Genomic DNA, 5,606 nt, shown 5'->3' on the forward strand with positions numbered 1-5,606 from the left:
GGGCTATATAACAGCGGAGTAGATGTACAAAGTATTCAGTTGTGAATGTGCTTCGTGCTGCAAATATTGTGTTGTGGTTTACATTTTTTAACTTTGATACTATCGAATTTTATCGTTTCATACTTAAATATTTTTTTCATTGTGGAAGACGAGATGGACAGAAAGAAGATCTTGAGAATGGGATTGGAAAAATTGAAGTCTAAACAAATTGACTTGAGGAGAACAGTTCAAATCAGGAATTTTCTGAAGTCACATGTAGGAGAACGAAAAAGAGGAAAAGTTCCGCAGAAAAAATCCGACACTCACGCTGCAAGAAGAGAAGGTAATCAAGATGAACATAGCCAAAAAGTCGTGAAGAAAATAAATTCCGATGTTGGAGAAAAGAAGCAGTATGTGTCGAACGGAAATCTGAGAAAACGCTTGACGAGGTCTTTCATTCTGAAGGAGATTCTGAATATGACATCTATTAGAAGAAAAGAAGATCCTAATATCAAACTTTTCAATGTGAATGACTACATTGAGATTTTTAGGAAGAAGGAGAAACCTATAAAATGAAACTTTTGTAGGATTTGTAACTCCAGCCCGCGCTCTATATTCAAAATGAAATATTAACTTCGAACAAAATTGAAAATTGTTAGATGTAGAGAAAAGACAACAGTACTGTTTTGAGTACTATGCGTAAAAGACTGAACGCTCCTTGAACTGCGATCAAGAAATAGAAAATTCATAATATTGGAGTGCAAGTCTGATATTTGAATTTACAGCATATTCTTAATGAAACATTAATTTTGAAAACAAATAAAAATTGATAGGGGATCATAAAAGTTAACAGTTAGTACTGTTTCAAGTACTATGCAAAAACAATCCACTGAACGCTTCTTGACCTGCAATCAAGCAATAGGTTATGTATGAATTCAGAGTGCAAGTCTGATATAATGAATCATTTATGATATAGAGTGTATTCTAAATGAAACATTAGGTTTGAAAAAAAAATTAAAAATTGTAAGGTGTACTCAAAAGACAACGTTAGGTCCCGTTCCAAGTACGGTATAAAAAAAATTTAAACTTCAAAATATGACTAGATATACTAATCACAGTCACAGTATCATTCTCTACATTTTTTAAATATCTCTCCATCAATGTGGCACAGAATCAAAAGATTTCTCCCAATGATGGGCAGCATTTTCAGAAATACGTTGATCTTGTCTAAAAAAGTCCATCATTTCTTTCATGTGTTGTATTTTATTTTTTAGAGACTTAATTGTATAATTTCCTTCTATATGATGCTTGGAGTTTTTTCAATTCGATGAGTCTTTTCATCAATTTTGAAGGAGAAATACTGAAACAAGTTTAAAAAATTTGTAAATCTATCAAAGATATTCAAAAAATGATATAATTGGGAACTTACCTATATTCATTCATTGCTGTATCCCGTTACCGGGAATAAATCTACAAAAAGAAGAAAAAAAAAAAAAAAAAAAAAAAAAAAATAAATAAATAGATTTGAACAGACTTGTAACTTCTCAGTGCTAGTTGCGACTGTGTGCCCTCCTGTGACTAAAGAGACCCAACCGTGACCTGCAGATCCTTCCACACTCAGGGCATGGATAGTCTCCAACCAGATCTGGTCGCCGCTGTATCCTTCTCGATTCTCCATTATAACTGTGGACCAAAGACCTCCACTGTGACCTGTCTAACGCTAGTTGTTCCCAGTTATGATTAGCATTAACTGATTTTAGGGATTGATGTAGTGTATCCTTAAACCGCTTATACTGGCCTCCTGGTTTCCGGGCTCCCTCAGTGATTTCGCCGTATAGAGCTATTTTGGGGAGTCTTGTGTCCTGCATCCTCAGAATGTGGCCGCTCCATCTGAGTCGGGCCCTCGTTACTTGAGTCTCAATTGTTGTACAACTCGCGCGCTGCAAGACTTCTGCATTCGAAACTTTGTGGAACCATCTGATGTGCATTATCTGTCTTAGATGACGTTGCTGCGTCTGTTCAAGCTGTTTAATATGTCGCCTGTAGGGAGTCCAGCTTTCGCTTCCGTAAAGAAGCGTTGGGAGGACCACTGCTCTGTAAACAGCTGTCTTGGTCTTCAGATTGAGGTCGTGATTTTGGAACACTCTGTCTTTCAGCTTCCAGAATGCCCGTGATGCCGAATTGATACGGTTGTGTATTTCCGTGTCAAGGTTAGCCCTAGTATTTATGAAGCTTCCCAAGTATTTGAACTGCTCGACCTGTTCTAGAGTTTCATTGTCCAGGCTGATATCTGTTTGAAGGCTTTCTGGCGGAGTTACCAGGATTTTGGTCTTGTCAATATTGAGTCTAAGGCCTAAAGCTTCGTATATATGTTTATAGGTGTCCATCATTATCTTTAGATCCTCTGAGCTGCTAGCGATGAGTGAACAGTCGTCTGCATATTGAAGTTCCGTGATAAACTTGGTACGGGTTTTTGCTCTGAGGCGCTTCAGGTTAAACAGGCCTCCATCAAATCTGAATCTTATCCCAACACCTCTTACGGGCATGCTCATGTCAGCAATTATCGATACAGCTATGGCGAAAATATTGAACAGTAAAGGCGCTAATACGCAGCCTTGTTTTATTCCAGAGTTGGTTGAGAAATGGTCGGTTGTAGAGCCATTATGCTGTATTCTAGCGGTGTTGTTGGTATGAAGGCTTTTACACACTGCTAGGAATTTTTCGGGTACTCCAAGACGTGCCATGATTTTCCATAGCGCTCTCCGATTCACCGAGTCGAATGCCTTGCTTAAATCGATGAAGGCTGTATAAATCCTTGATTGTTGTTCACGGGCCTTTTCTTGTAGCTGTCGCAGTGTAAAAATTAGGTCCACCGTACCTCGATTTGGTCGAAAGCCGCACTGGGATTCAGGTAAAAGCTTCTCTAAGAGTGGAACCAGACGATTAGCCATAATCTTCGAGAGAATTTTACCGGCCACATTAAGCAACGATATGCCCCTGTAATTGTTGCAATTCGACGTATCGCCTTTGTTCTTATAGAGGTTGATAACTAAAGCGTCTCTGAAGTCTTGTGGCACATCTCCCTGTTCCCAGATCTTGCGGAATAGTATTAGGAGACTATTGACAATGTCCTCATCCAAGGCTTTGAATATCTCCGCCGGAATGCCGTCTAGACCAGGTGACTTATCATTTTTCATATTTTTAATCGCGCTTATGATTTCCGACATTGAGATTTCGTCATCAAGCGATGTCATCGGACTATACGCGGGGAGCAGGTCTAAAATGGATAAATCCGAGTCGTTATTTTGATTCAAGACCTGTGAGTAATGCTCCTTCCATCTTTCGAGAATTTTTCTATCATCAGTTAGAATAGCTCCATGAGCATCTCTTATAGGAAAGCTAGTTTTTCTGCTTGGACCGTAAACAGTTTTAATAGCTTCGAAAAAACGCCTGTAGTCATGGTTATCGGCGTAAGCTTGTATTTCCCTAGCTTTTTCTTTCCACCAGCTGTCCTTGATTTTTCTTATTTCTTGACGGACCTCGCGTTTTATGTTTATGAAACCTATTTGGGCTGCAACATCGCCAGGCTTGTTAATTGCGGTTTTCATCGCTTTGTGTTTTGCGTCCAAAAGGGGTGCGATATAAGTTTCGCTGTCAGCAAACCAGTCTGGGGATTTTCGGGAGCTTTCTGTGCCCAGTATTTCTTTCGCTGTATTTGTAAGGGATGACTTGAAACGGAGCCAATGAGTCTCAATGTCGTCGTTATAATCCGGTGGTGTTAGGCTATCTTTGACGGCAGCTGTGAATCTGTCCTTTGTAGAAGGGTTTTGTAGTTTGGATATTTGAAGGCGCTCTCTTAGATACTTCGGCTTGCGTTGGTATTTTGGGCGCATTGAGATTTTCATTCTCGAGATTACCAGCCTATGATCAGTCCAGCACTCCAGATCTGCTCTGGGTTTAGTGACCAACACCTCTTTCAGATCTTTCCTTCTCACGATCACATAGTCGAGGGTATGCCAATGCCCTGAGCGCGGGTGGCGCCAGGTCCCCCTTGAATTGGGTCTCGTAATAAAATAGGTGTTCGTTATACACAGATTGTGTTCTGCACAAAGAGCCAGCAGACGTTCTCCATTCGAATTGATGCTGTCTGTGCCGTGTTTCCCTATTATTCCCGGCCATAGTTCTGAGTCTTGACCTTTGCCCACTCTAGCGTTGAAGTCTCCAAGGAGAATAATTCGTTCCCGTTTTGGGATTTTACTTAATGTAGCAACGAGTGTTTCGTAAAAAGTGTCCTTTAAGTTGTCAGAGGAGTTCAAAGTGGGTGCGTATACTGCAATGATGTTCACAAACGTGTTATTCGCTGCAGGAAAACGTAGGGTCATTAAACGTTCTGAGATACCAACTGGATTTTCGGTAAGTTTGGCGGCCAGGTCGTTTCTAATGGCAAAGCCTACGCCATGTTGTCTGATTTCGCCTTCCGGCAAGCCTTTCCAGAAAAAAGTATACGCTTGTTCTACCAAGCTACCTTCGTCCGAAAAGCGTGTTTCGCTTAAAGCAACTATTGCAATGGATGTTCGTTGCAGTTCCTTATCGATTAGGGCAGTACGCCTCTCTGGTCGGTCGGCCTTGGGGTTGTCTAGCAAGGTTCTGACGTTCCATGCTGCAAAAGCTATGTGCTTTTCATTGGTGTTTGTTCGATGATTCACTCGCTCAGGCACCCTCCCCCGGAGATCCGAATGGGAGGGTATTTTACCTCCGGATACGAATTTTGTCCTGTTCGACTGATCCATCTTTTTGTAGGAGCTGCGTTAGAAGGTGTTCAAAAGCTGCACTGGTAACGCTGTCAGTGCAACTTTGGTTGCGGCTACGACTAGATTATCTTGTGGCACAGGCATCCTGAGACGACAAGGTCTGAGACGTAACTTGAGCAACGCAGAGAGCCATTTCCTGCTCAAGCCAATGTTTAGGCTACGTAATTGTGGGAAACAGAGTTATACCGCTCATGTTCGGTCGCCAGAGCCTCGTTCGTAAGAACAGGGTGCACCGCGAGTAGGTGAGGTTGGCATTTGAGAGGAGAGGCTATAAAACGCATCCTTTCCCCTTACACCCCGACTTACCTATAATTGTGAAGTAAGCCATCGTAAATATCCTGCTATTCAGCAAAAAAAGCTAATAAAACCACACGAATCCGCTAAATATCACCAAAAATACGTTGATATTTGTTATTATTGTTTACATTCGTTTGACTTGACAGCAGGCAATGGCAGCTAAATGACAAGAATATTCACTAAATTGTTAAACCGTGATCATAATACCGTGCTATGACCTGACAAATGGCGGACCCACTTTTGTCCCATGAAAATAGGATGCGCAGTGGTCGAAGCTCAATCTCCCCCCTTCTATATCTCTGGTTTGAGCACATCGAAATCCACTTGACCAATTAACATAAATAATGTGTAACATGCAGAGCTTAATCTGGTCTTAAGTTGTTCTGTATGAGGTCCCCACTTTAATTGACTGTCAAGAACTATACCCAAAAATTTCACATTATCTTCAACCACAACAGAGCTATCAAGAAGATTATAATTACATAACCAAGTTTTTACCGAGTTAACCACAATATTGCA

The 5,606-nt window shown here is 40.9% G+C and overlaps 1 long non-coding RNA gene across 1 annotated transcript; it reads right to left on the reverse strand.

Annotated features, from left to right (window-relative positions):
* Positions 1-1,301: 1,301 nt before the first annotated feature.
* On the reverse strand, positions 1,302-5,385 carry LOC123322111. Its single transcript, XR_006539048.1, has 2 exons — positions 5,097-5,385; positions 1,302-1,339 (listed from the first exon to the last, which is right to left on the reverse strand). It is a non-coding gene; the product is annotated as an uncharacterized LOC123322111 (long non-coding RNA).
* Positions 5,386-5,606: the final 221 nt, after the last annotated feature.

The sequence above is a fragment of the Coccinella septempunctata genome, chromosome X (assembly GCF_907165205.1).
Source record: "Coccinella septempunctata chromosome X, icCocSept1.1, whole genome shotgun sequence".
Taxonomy (NCBI): domain Eukaryota; kingdom Metazoa; phylum Arthropoda; class Insecta; order Coleoptera; family Coccinellidae; genus Coccinella; species Coccinella septempunctata.